Source organism: Heptranchias perlo, unplaced genomic scaffold, assembly GCF_035084215.1.
Source record: "Heptranchias perlo isolate sHepPer1 unplaced genomic scaffold, sHepPer1.hap1 HAP1_SCAFFOLD_391, whole genome shotgun sequence".
Lineage (NCBI taxonomy): Eukaryota > Metazoa > Chordata > Chondrichthyes > Hexanchiformes > Hexanchidae > Heptranchias > Heptranchias perlo.
Window position 1 is genome coordinate 95,827 of NW_027139403.1, and position 13,509 is coordinate 109,335.

Consider the following 13,509-nt stretch of genomic DNA (forward strand, 5'->3'; position numbering starts at 1 on the left):
GATATTTGAATTTTTTCAATCCATGGAACAATTCCTGAATCAAGAGAGTTTTGAACGATCATGACTAAAGCATGTACAATTTCCTCACCTATTCCCCTTCGTCCCCTGGGATGGTCACCATCAGGTCCTGGAGATTTGTCTATCTTTAGTCTAATTGTTTTCTCCATTACCATTATTTTACTTACACTGAATCCCCTTGATTTATTTTCAGTTTTCCTCGTGTCTCTGGTTTATTATCCTCATGCTTTTCTGTGAGTATTTAGCAAGTCTGCCATTTCCTGATTTTCAATTCCAATATCACCTCCATCTGTCTTTAAGGGGCCCACATTACTCTTAGTCACCCTTCTTTCTCATAATATACGTGTAAAAACATTGAAAGTTGTCCTTAATTTCACTCACAAGTTTTTCTCGTTTTCCCTCTTTGCACCTTTCACGATTTTTTTTTCGTTTCAGCACCACAATAAACAACACTTCACTGTGAAATTTGCTCAATTAGTTCTTCAGTGTCAGAGCGAGAATTGTCCATCCCTAATTTATTTAAAGTAACAAACAAACACAAGCACACATATTCATTCGTCTATCAAAGCACTGATGGACACAGAAAGATAAACACAGCCTGAAACGCAGTCAGTATCGGGATTCACAGGGAAACTGGCAAGCGAAAGAGACAAAGATAAAACAGTCTGAATCATCAACAGAATGTGACGTGTCGCTGATAGATATTAATGAGAGGAGGTGCGAAATGCTCCCATGAATTGGCACCGTGGCTTAGTTGGTTAAAGCACCTATCTAGTAAACAGGAGATCCTGTGTTCAATTCCTAGTGGTGCCTTTGTGTAATTCATGGTGTTTAGTGAATTTGAGAAGCACACAGTGCTGTGTTTTGTTCAGGATCCAACACGGAACTGATCAGGAGGTCTTTTCAAAAATGCCTTTTCATCATACAGACAGCCCTCTCATAGAATGTGTCCGTGACACGTTCTTGTTTCTGGGCTCGTTGAGGTCGGGGTATAATTCTTGATTCGATGTTTCATACCCTGGAGAAACCCTAATTTAGCCCTGGACTTTGGATCTTGATCTGCGGTTCAAAGTTTTGCGAAGAGGGAAAAGGAGTCCCCAAATCACTCCACCTGAATCTCAAGCGCTTTTGAAAGAAATTCAGTTCAAACAATCAGGACTTTAAAGGCACCTCAATGACCTGCACTTTCATTGAACGAGCTTTGCTTCCAATTACATTCGACCTTGAAACTGCTCTGGGCTTTCATCTCACTGAAGCAGAGTGTGACCGCTCTGTATCTGTGAGCATGTCGGTGACGAGGTTCGCTCTGATATTGGTCGCTTTCAATTTTTAAGATCTCGCCAAGCTCAGGGAAAAGAAACCGCGAATCGAATTGTCCCTGTAAGTGATGAATTGAAGGGATTGGTGCTCCAAGCAGATCTGGAAAATGCGCAGTGCGGTCTCTCAGGAATTCCAAATCCACCCTCTCGCCACTCGACGATCATATTAACTGAGCTTTACTCTGGCCCAGTGTCACCGCGCTGAAATCGAGTATTTCTCCGGCACGTTTCTCTTAACTTCACAGTTGCTGCTTTAAGAGTGAAGACCGGCTTGTTGGATTTTCACTCCTGCAAGCTCCAACTCTTGATTTTGTAAAAGTAAACTGACAGTAGACAGCTGTTATATTGGTCACTGCAGCCTCAAGGTTTAGCTCAGTGAATTACTGATTTAGCGGATGATTTTTCCACCTGACTCGGTGGCGCAATCGGTTGGCACAAAAGTTTGATGATTCGAGTCCTTATTTTATTTTTCCTCAGGATTCATCGTATCAAAATTCCAGGGTTTCAATGTGTGTTTTGTCTGCAAGAAAATGTACTGTGATCATTGCCAGCTGAGCAGGGCTGATATTCCACCATTTACCCTGCGGTCGGAAATCAGGCACATGAATCATATAAAGGAATGGAACATTGGCTTCACGGAAATCACAATTCATCTTGAGACAAGCCCCCGAAAGGCCCGAAGGGAGGTCACACTCGCAGTAGGAGAGCTGGTTCACTGTGACAGAGAGATTACTGTAGTGAGTGAGACCAGACTGTTTCTATTTTCAGAGAATAAATGTCACACCCTTTATTTTGGAAAAGCAAAACGGTGGGGATTTTTATCACAGCCCGATGCCTTTCGTGTTGGATCAGATGTTCCTCGTTGCGTTACTTTCATCTTCATCGGAGAACCGGTTCGGGCGTTCCTGTGATAAACGGCGACAATTGCCTGTTAATGTTAAATTTAACAACGGCTGCACTGAGCTTTTAATCGCACTCTTAAGATCCAGTCTGTAAAATGATGAAATTTCATCACATGCAAAGCACAAAAATCTTATTAAAGTTTTGTCTGTCTGTCTCTCGGTAACCATGTCGGCATCTCCTTCAGTCTGAAACAGAACGTTATTGGTTGATTAATGGTGATCAAAACAGTCATTCAACTACGAACAGGGTTTAATTAGCTTCATGTAATTATTTATTAAGTTCATAACTCTTGTTAAAGTTAATTCTCTGACTGGGAATGGAACCACGCGGTGATGGGAGCACTGAATTTTAACCACCAGTCCATCGGGGAGCTCCCAGGATTGAGCACGAGATAAAGTGGAACTGATAACATTTATTTTTCTTTCACTCTTCCGTGATTCATTCAGCTCTGTGTTTATTCTCAGGCCTCTTATCTCTCCCTTCTTTTCAGCTTCTGACTGCGGATATTCCTCTGGTCAAATATGAATAATATAGAATATCTCACAGCCCTGGTATATTTGCTCTTTCTCTGTACAGTTTTGTACAAAATCAAACTACGTAGATACCGACAGTGTGTCTCCCTCACTCCCCACAGGAGCAGCAGGAGATGACACTTTAAACTGCCAGTTGCTTCAAACGATGCCCGATAGACCTGCGTTGCCTTGGAGTTTTCCCAGCAGCTGCATTGATTCGATGCGTGAATTTTGGAAATGGAAACATGTCCATCAGCAGCTTGTGGGAGTATTTTCCCTCACTTTCCATTCCATGTCCATGCCTACTTGCACTTGGTGCTGTCATTGCCTGAACATCACCTTCTGTCCCGATAGTCGTTCGAACAGAAAATGCCATTTTGTGCGAGCAGCTTGTCTGACACGAAAATGACCTGAATTACAAAGGGGCGAGTGGGAAAGGCCGCGTTGGTCTGCTTGTTCACAGCAAAGAATTTTCAGCGTTTCCTTGTGGTCTAGTGTTTAGGATTCGGAGCTTTCATCACCACGGCAACGGTTCGATTGGTGTCTGTCTCAACATCTGCATATTATCCACTCTACCATAAGTGGACTGGACTCAAATTGCTGATTTTTCACTGTGAGGGTGAAGAGACATAAATGTGTGGACATTAGTTACGAATTCATCAGCTGGGTTGCACCTTTGCTTCTCCCCCCGTCTCAGTCTTTCCATCTTTACCCTTCACTGCCGGTGTTCCAGGTTCGATCATCCGTGGCCGTTCAACGAAGCCTGAGAAGTCCATGAGGGAAAAACACAGAGAGTCAGAGACAGAGACAAGGTGGGATCAAAGTACAGGAAGAAATAGGATCAATGTCAAGTTCTGCGAACGGGCAGAATTTAAGATGGAGCTTGGGAGAGATTCCTTCACGTGTCTCGCAATTTTGCAAGAGACCATTGGGCTCCAAATTAAAAGCATAAGCCGCGCTGGAGAGTCTCTCTGAGAGAGGGAATGCGGTTCGTCAACTCCAGTTCATCGTTATTTGAGCAGTAAAAATAACTTTAAGAAGTATCACTGCGAGGAGGATTCGAACGTACGCAGGAAATCCCCAGGGGATTTCGAGTCCAACGCCTTAACCACTCGGCCATCGCAGCTACAAACATCTGTTATGCACGGCTGTAAATCAGAATGTGATCTGTGATACAATGTTCTCTCTGACAGGTGAAAGGCCCTGATCCCTGGTCTGTGCTGATTCTCTGATAGTTTACTGGGTAAAGGCCCTGATCCCCGGTCTGTGCTGATTCCCTGATAGTTTACTGGGATTCATTCTGTATCTGTCAGTCTCTGGTACTGTGTGTGAGTGTGGGATTCATTCTGTATCTGTCAGTCTCTGGTACAGTGTGTGAACTTGGGATTGATTCTGTATCTTGTCAGCATTGTGTGTGAGAGTTTGTGATTCATTCTTTATATGCAGTCTCTCATACTGTGTGTTAGTGTGGGATTCTTTCGGTATCTGTCAGTCTCTGGTACTCCATGTGAGTGTGGGACTCATTCTTTATATACAGTCCCCATGACTGTATGTGGGAGTTGAATTCATCCTAAATATGCAGTTACTCATACTGCATGTTAGTGTGGGATTCATACTGTACCTATCATTCCCTGGTACTTGATGAGAGTGTGGGATTAACTCTGTGTCTGTCAGTCTCTAGTACTGTATGTGAGTTTGGGATTCATTCTGTATCTGTGAGTGTTGGATTCATTCTGTGTTTGTGTGTCTCTGGTACTGTATCTGAATGTGAGATTCATTCTGTATCTGTACGTAATTATTCTCTCAGATTACATTATTGCGTTCAATACTTTAGCTTTAATATCTTAATGTTTGAAGAGTTTTACTCCTTATTTAATTTGTAAATATGGACGAACTTTAGGATTTAATGTTGGAGGTTTTAATCAGATAATTTGTGTGCTTTTTGGACTACTATTAAATCTGAGTACAATTGTGGATGATAATGAATCTTTCAAACTGATAAGGTGACATTTTTGAATTGGTTTGTAATGTGTAGATCAGTCTGTAGAAATGGAATTGATACTGTATCTTTCAGTCTAATATTGTATGAGATTTTTGGACTGGTATATAATGTGTACCTCAGTCTGCACTAATAGAATTGATACTCTATCTTTAAATTTCATTCTGCGAGTGCAGTCTGAACTGGTATCTAATTTGCTTCTCAGGTTTACTATCTTTCAGTATTTCTCAATCGATACTGTACGTGAGGTTTGGATTTGTAGCAAATGGTACACTTTTCGAATGGATATTGCATGTATTAAAGTCATGTGTGTGAGAGTTCTGGGATAGTATTCAATTGGAATCTCGGGTACATTATTGGGATTCATTCTGTCCCTTTCAATCGGGTACCATGTGTGATTTCTCTCTGGTATTTAATTCGTAGCTATGTTGCCCTATTGTGAGATTGACACAGTGCCTTTCAATCTGAGAGTGTGATTTTGGACTGGGATTTTTGTATCTACCTGTCAGCGGGACAGAGTTCGGGGCAAATGGAACAGTGTCTGCCTCACCCGCTCTGTTTGACTGTTGGATTGAAATTATGTCTCTGGAACTTGGGATCAGTGTGAGACTGACTACTTCTGCTGTCTGAGACTGTGGAACTGATGACCTGTCTGTGTCTCTGTGCTCTGTGGGTGATAATGTACCTCCTGTGTGTGAGAAGGAGCTGGCTGCACTCCTCCTTGTGCCTCGGGTGGAGGAAACATCATATTCATTCTGAGACTGCATCTTCTGTCACTCCATCTTGGAATAGAAATTGGAATGGAATATTTTCCAATTTGTTACTGGGTGAAAACGGGACATTACAGGTCAGTTTCTCTCTCTCTCTCTTTTGTACAGCTCATGAAGGTGGGATACTGTTACTGAGAGTGATACAGAGACACTGATAGGAAGTGTTATTCTGATACTGTGCCTGTCTGTTTTTATCTCTCTCTAGCGCTGTACATGAAGGTGGAATATTGTTACTGAGTGTGAAACGGACACACTGATGGGAAGTGTGAGACTGATACTGTGTCTGTGTGTCTCTCTCTGTCTGTCTGTCTGTCTCCCCAGTGCTGTACAAGGAGGCGGGATACTGTTACTGAGCGTAATATAGACACACTGATAGAAAGGGAAAGACTGATTCTGTGTCTGTGAACAGACCTCCGGTGCTATTGGTGAGACGGTCACTGTCCCTTTTACTGCATATCAACCGGTCTGACGGGGCATTCATCATTCGCCAGTCCTGTAAGGAAAGGTGGAGAGAAACCGTCTGTAACTGTCTGACACTGGACTGTCTGTGAGAGTTGAATTTATTCAGTAAGTAGTCGTGTCTGGGTGTTGAGAACGGGATGGAGAGGACACCAGTTACTATTATCTGACAGTCAGTCAGTTTAGGAGGAGAGAGAAACACAGAGAGACTGGTGGAGCCCAGAGCGGATAATTTGTATTTTCATCTTAACCAAACATATCACCGTGTGCGGACAATATAATAATATAAAAGGAGGAGGAAAAGGTGAGGCCCAGACAGCATTGAGTCTCATTTCACTACAGACGGACGCAGGACTTGTCCCAGGTGAGGGTTTTGTGTTTAAAGATTACTTCACTAAAAACACCTTGACGATCTGGGGTTACAGACGGACATGACGGGCAGGAAAAGACCAGCTCGTTCATCAATCCTGCCCCACATGCCTGGAGCATCGTGACTGGACACTTCCTACACACACCACCAGCCCCACCCACCGGGAACATGGAATCTCCTGGGAGCGGTCACAAAGCAGAAAAAAATCCAGAAAAAAACCACTCACCTTCGATATGATGCGATCTCTGCCCCAGTCAAGAACCGGTCCAGATCCCTCGAGAAGGCGGAGAGAGAGTCAGCACCCACCGCACCAGAGAGAGTCAGAGTCAGCACCCACCGCACCAGAGAGAGTCAGAGTCAGCACCCACCGCACCAGAGAAAGTCAGCACCCACCGCACCAGAGAGAGTCAGCACCCACCGCACCGGAGAGAGTCAGCACTCACCGCACCGGAGAGAGTCAGCACTCACCGCACCGGAGAGAGTCAGCACCCACCGCACCAGAGAGGGTCAGCGCCCACCGCACCAGAGAGAGTCGGCACCCACCGCACCAGAGAGGGTCAGCGCCCACCGCACCAGAGAGAGTCAGCACTCACCGCACAGGAGAGAGTCAGCACCCACCGCACCAGAGAGAGTCAGCACTCACCGCACCGGAGAGAGTCGGCGCCCACCGCACCAGAGAGGGTCGGCACCCACCGCACCAGAGAGGGTCGGCACCCACCGCACCAGAGAGAGTCAGCACCCACCGCACCAGAGAGAGTCAGCGCCCACCGCACCAGAGAGGGTCAGCGCCCACCGCACCAGAGAGAGTCAGCACCCACCGCACCAGCCGGGAATGCATTCCAGATGCTCACTCCTCTCTGGGAAAAGAAGAAGCTCCCAACATCCAGACTATTCTTCCCTCTTTGTGGTCGGAACGCCGATCCGCTGCTTCCCCCCAATCTGTGAAACTGGAAATAATCGATCACTGGGCAAGCTGATCAACCATGAGATGGGAGCCATTCAAACACCGTGGGCGCTCTCCCATTGAATTATATTCTGTGCGGAGCGTTCGGTTTTTCGCGAGGTGAAGAAACTCTTGTCTCTCCTTGTGTGTAAATGTGAGGCGAGTCTCAGATTATATTCTCACAGTTGAATCTAAAATTGGAAATGTAACTTGTTTGGAGATGCCGGGGATTGAACCCACGACCTGATACATGCAAAGCATGCGCTCTTCCACTGAGCGACATCCCCACGGGTCAAAAGGTACCTGAGAAATAAACAAGCCTGCACTTTAGAAGTGAAGCCGTGAGCTTTCTGCTCCGTCTCTCCAGGACATCGAGATGCCCAGCGGTGCCGCGTGTTCACAATGTTCAACCTCTGCTTCAGTTCACGGGGTTTCTGCTCCTCTTTACTTTGAACTTTCCAAAAAAAAAGTCTGCGGAAATAAAAAAAACCCAATCGCTAATGGTCAGTGACAAGGCTGAAATCCAACCTCTGAATCATAAAGTGAGATGGAAGAATGACAGAGCGTCAAACAGGAACAAGAGCTGGGACTGCTCGCTCGATATTGCACCGTCACACATTCCCCTCAGTCGGCGGCTGCTTTGAGTTGAGCTGTTGAGGGGACCGTGAGATGAAGTCCCGCTCCGGGACAATTTAATGCTTGTGGAGCCTCAGAAGTTGGAACTCGCTGAGCTCAAAAAGCGTCATTCAACTTTCCGTGGGTAATTCTGGTGAAAAATTACATGAAGAGAGGCTGGGAGTTGAACCGAGAACCTCAACACAAGCAAAACATGCGCTCTGCCACTGAACTAAATCCCCAGATTACAGAAAACTCGAACCAAGGACAGAAGAACTGATTGTCCTCATTTTATGAGGCCACCCGTGGTGGGTGTGCACTCCACTCACTGCATTTTACTGGAGAAATAATCAATTTATATTATGTAACTATCCTCCACTCTGCATTTTACTGGAGAAATAATCAATTTATATTATGTAACTATCCTCCACTCACTGCATTTTACTGGAGAAATAATCAATTTATATTATGTAACTATCCTCCACTCACTGCATTTTACTGGAGAAATAATAAATTTATATTATGTAACTATCCCCCACTCACTGCATTTTACTGGAGAAATAATCAATTTATATTATGTAACTATCCCCCACTCTGCATTTTACTGGAAAAATAATCAATTTATATTATGTAACTATCCCCCACTCACTGCATTTTACTGGAGAAATAATCAATTTATATTATGTAACTATCCTCCACTCACTGCATTTTACTGGAGAAATAATCAATTTATATTATGTAACTATCCCCCACTGACTGCATTTTACTGGAAAAATAATCAATTTATATTATGTAACTATCCCCCACTCACTGCATTTTACTGGAGAAATAATCAATTTATATTATGTAACTATCCCCCACTCACTGCATTTTACTGGAGAAATAATCAATTTATATTATGTAACTATCCCCCACTCACTGCATTTTACTGGGGAAATAATCAATTTATATTATGTAACTATCCTCCACTCACTGCATTTTACTCCTCCTCGGACCGCTGTCCTAGGAGGAGTGTTTGCTCGTGCTGTTGGGGAGGGTTTAAACTAAAGTGGCAGGGGGTTGGGAACCTGAGCAGGGAGAGAGAGGAAAGCGTAACAGGAAGGGACAGAAGGTATGGAGTAATAGATAAAGTGTTAAAAAAGGAAAAAGCAGGAACTAAGCGTCACAAAACAGATTTGAAAGTTCTTTATCTGAATGCACGTAGCATTCGTAATAAAATGGACGAGTTAACGGCACAAATAACTACGTATGGGTATGATCTTGTGGCCATTACAGAAACATGGCTGCAGGGTGACAACGACTGGGAATTAAATATGCCAGGGTATTTAACAATCAGGAAGGACAGGCAGGAAGGAAGGGGAGGTGGGGTGGCTATGTTAATAAAGGAAGGAATCACTGTAATACAGAGAAATGATATTGGGACAAAGCATCAAGATAATGAAACAGTTTGGGTGGAGATAAGGAATAATAAGGGAAAAAAACATTAGTGGGCGTAGTATATAGGCCTCCTAATAGTTGCAACTCTGCTGGAAGAAGTATTAATCAGGAGATAGTCGGGGCATGTAATAAGGGAACAGCCATAATTATGGGGGATTTTAATTATCATATTAACTGGACAAATCAAATTGGGCAGAGCAGCCTTGAGGACGAGTTCATTGAGTGCATCAGGGATGGATTTCTTGAGCAGTATGTAACTGATCCTACAAGGGGGCAGGCAACCTTGGACCTGGTCCTGTGTAATGAGTCAGGATTAATTAATAATGTCCTAGTTAAGGATCCCCTTGGAACGAGCGACCACAACATGGTTGAATTCCATATCCAATTAGAGGGTGAGAAGGTTGATTCTCAAACAAGCGTACTGAGCTTGAATAAAGGAGACTATGATGGTATGAGAGTGGAATTGATTAAAGTGGACTGGGAAAATAGATTAAAGGGTAAGACGGTACATGAGCAGTGGTGTTCATTTAGGGAGTTATTTTACAACTTTCAAAATAAATATATTCCACTGAGGAAAAAAGGGTGTAAAAGAAATGACAGCCATCCGTGGCTAAGTAAAGAAATCAAGGATAGTATCCGACTAAAAACAAGGACATATAAGGTAGCCAAACTTAGTGGGAGGATAGAAGATTGGGAATTCTTCAAAAGACAGCAAAAAGTAACTAAAGGATTGATTAAGAAAGGGAAGTTAGATTATGAAAAGAAATTAGCAAAAAAATATAAAAACAGATAGCAAGAGTTTCTATAGTTATATAAAAAGAAAAAGGGTGGCTAAGGCAAACATAGGTCCCTTAGAGGATGAGACCGGGAAATTAATGGTGGGAAACATGGAGATGGCAAAAATGCTGAACAAATATTTTGTTTCAGTCTTTACAGTAGAGGACACTAAGAATATCCCAACACTGGACAAACAGGGGACTCTCGGGGGGGAGGAGCTAAATACGATTAAAATCACTCAGGAGATGGTACTCAGTAAAATAATGGGACTCAAGGCGGATAAATCCCCTGGACCTGATGGCTTCCATCCTAGGGTCTTGAGGGAAGTGGCAGTAGGGATTGTGGATGCTTTGGTGATAGTTTTCCAAAATTCCCTGGACTCAGGAGAGGTCCCGGCAGATTGGAAAACTGCTAATGTAACACCGTTATTTAAAAAGGGTAGTAGGCAGAAGGCTGGAAATTATAGGCCAGTTAGCTTAACATCTGTGGTGGGTAAAATTTTGGAGTCTATTATTAAGGAGACAGTAACGGAACATTTAGATAAGCATAATTTAATAGGACAAAGTCAGCATGGCTTTATGAAGGGGAAGTCATGTCTGACAAATTTGCTTGAGTTCTTCGAGGATATAACGTATAGGGTGGATAAAGGGGAACCAGTGGACATAGTTTATTTAGACTTCCAGAAGGCATTCGACAAGGTGCCACATAAAAGATTATTACTTAAGATAAAAAATCACGGGATTGGGGGTAATATTCTGGCATGGGTGGAGGATTGGTTATCGAACAGGAAGCAGAGAGTTGGGATAAATGGTTCATTTTCGGACTGGCAACCAGTAACCAGTGGTGTTCCACAGGGGTCGGTGCTGGGTCCCCAACTCTTTACAATCTATATTAACGATTTGGAGGAGGGGACCGAGTGCAACATATCAAAATTTGCAGATGATACAAAGATGGGAGGGAAAGTAGAGAGTGAGGAGGACATAAAAAACCTGCAAGGGGATATAGACAGGCTGGGTGAGTGGGCGGAGATTTGGCAGATGCAATATAATATTGGAAAATGTGAGGTTATGCACTTTGGCAGGAAAAATCAGAGAGCAAGTTATTTTCTTAATGGCGAGAGACTGGAAAGTACTGCAGTACAAAAGGATCTGGGGGTCCTAGTGCAAGAAAATCAAAAAGTTGGTATGCAGGTGCAGCAGGTGATCAAGAAAGCCAACGGAATGTTGGCTTTTATTACTAGGGGGATAGAATATAAAAACAAGGAGGTATTGCTGCAGTTATATAAGGTATTGGTGAGACCGCACCTGGAATACTGCATACAGTTTTGGTCTCCATACTTAAGAAAAGACATACTTGCTCTCGAGGCAGTACAAAGAAGGTTCACTCGGTTAATCCCGGGGATGAGGGGGCGGACATATGAGGAGAGGTTGAGTAGATTGGGACTCTACTCATTGGAGTTCAGAAGAATGAGAGGCGATCTTATTGAAACATATAAGATTGTGAAGGGTCTTGATCGGGTGGATGCAGTAAGGATGTTCCCAAAGATGGGTGAAACTAGAACTAGGGGGCATAATCTTAGAATAAGGGGCTGCTCTTTCAAAACTGAGATGAGGAGAAACTTCTTCACTCAGAGGGTGGTAGGTCTGTGGAATTTGCTGCCCCAGGAAGCTGTGGAAGCTACATCATTAGATAAATTTAAAACAGAAATAGACAGTTTCCTAGAAGTAAAGGGAATTAGGGGTTATGGGGAGCGGGCAGGAAATTGGACATGAAGCTGAGTTCGGATCGGTCAATGCCCTGTGGGTGGCGGAGAGGGCCCAGGGGCTATGTGGCCGGGTCCTGCTCCGACTTCTTGTGTTCTTTAGATTTGTGGTTGGGATCAGATCAGCCATGATCTTATTGAATGGCGGAGCAGGCTCGAGGGGCCGATTGGCCTACTCCTGCTCCAATTTCTTATGTTCTTATGTTCTTATCCCCCACTCACTGCATTTTACTGGAGAAATAATCAATTTATATTATGTAACTATCCCCCACTCACTGCATTTTACTGGAGAAATAATCAATTTGTTTAATGTAACAATCCCCCACTCACTGCATTTTAATGGTGAAATAATCAATTTATTTTATGTAACTATCCCCCACTCACTGCATTTTAATGGAGAAATAATCAATTTGTTTAATGTAACTATCCCCCACTCTGCATTTCACTGGAGAAATAATCAATTTATTTTATGTAACTATCCCCCACTCACTGCATTTTAATGGAGAAATAATCAATTTGTTTAATGTAACTATCCCCCACTCTGCATTTTAATGGAGAAATAATCAATTTATATTATGTAACTATCCCCACCAGGTTTTAGCTGTTGTCAGAAATAGTCCCTTCGTGGTCGCCAATTGTCGAATTTAAACCACTATTTTCAGGATTATAATCCAATCCAATCTGAGGACTGGTTCCTGACAACAACAAGATCACCACTGGTACTGGTATTACGGTTAAAGGCAAAACCGATTTATTAATCACATCACAATTAGTGCAAAAAGGTGATACTTAACAAAGAGAAATAGTGAGTGTTCCTTGAAACCTCGGGAGTGTCCCTCCAAGTGACTACGGTGCGGTCTCTCTCTCTCTCTATCCCTCCAAGTGACTACGGTGCGGTCTCTCTCTCTCTCTCTCTCTGTCCCTCCAAGTGACTACGGTGCGGTCTCTCTCTCTCTCTCTATCCCTATCCCTCCAAGTGACTACGGTGCGGTCTCTCTCTCTCTCTCTCTCTATCCCTCCAAGTGACTACGGTGCGGTCTCTCTCTCTCTCTCTCTATCCCTCCAAGTGACTACGGTGCGGTCTCTCTCTCTCTCTCTCTATCCCTCCAAGTGACTACGGTGCGGTCTCTCTCTCTCTCTCTCTCTCTATCCCTCCAAGTGACTACGGTGCGGTCTCTCTCTCTCTCTCTCTGTCCCTCCAAGTGACTACGGTGCGGTCTCTCTCTCTCTCTCTCTATCCCTCCAAGTGACTACGGTGCGGTCTCTCTCTCTCTCTCTATCCCTCCAAGTGACTACGGTGTGGTCTCTCTCTCTCTCTCTCTCTATCCCTCCAAGTGACTACGGTGCGGTCTCTCTCTCTCTCTCTCTCTATCCCTCCAAGTGACTACGGTGCGGTCTCTCTCTCTCTCTCTCTCTCTATCCCTCCAAGTGACTACGGTGCGGTCTCTCTCTCTCTCTCTCTCTGTCCCTCCAAGTGACTACGGTGCGGTCTCTCTCTCTCTCTCTTGCTGTGATCTGTTGACTGAAAAGTTCTCTTCTTCCTTGCCAGAATCTTGTGCGCCTTCCTCAGCTTTTGAGGTCTCTTCTTATTCCCTTTTTCAGTTTATGAGCAGTTCACTCTCACA

The 13,509-nt window shown here is 43.9% G+C and overlaps 1 protein-coding gene and 1 non-coding gene across 2 annotated transcripts in view; both read left to right on the top strand.

Annotated features, from left to right (window-relative positions):
• LOC137312007 (zinc finger protein 585A-like) overlaps positions 1-13,509 on the top strand; it is a 237,209-nt gene that overhangs the window by 94,951 nt on the left and 128,749 nt on the right. The window lies entirely within an intron of this gene.
• On the top strand, positions 758-831 carry trnat-agu (transfer RNA threonine (anticodon AGU)). The gene has a single exon. It is a non-coding gene; the product is annotated as a tRNA-Thr (tRNA).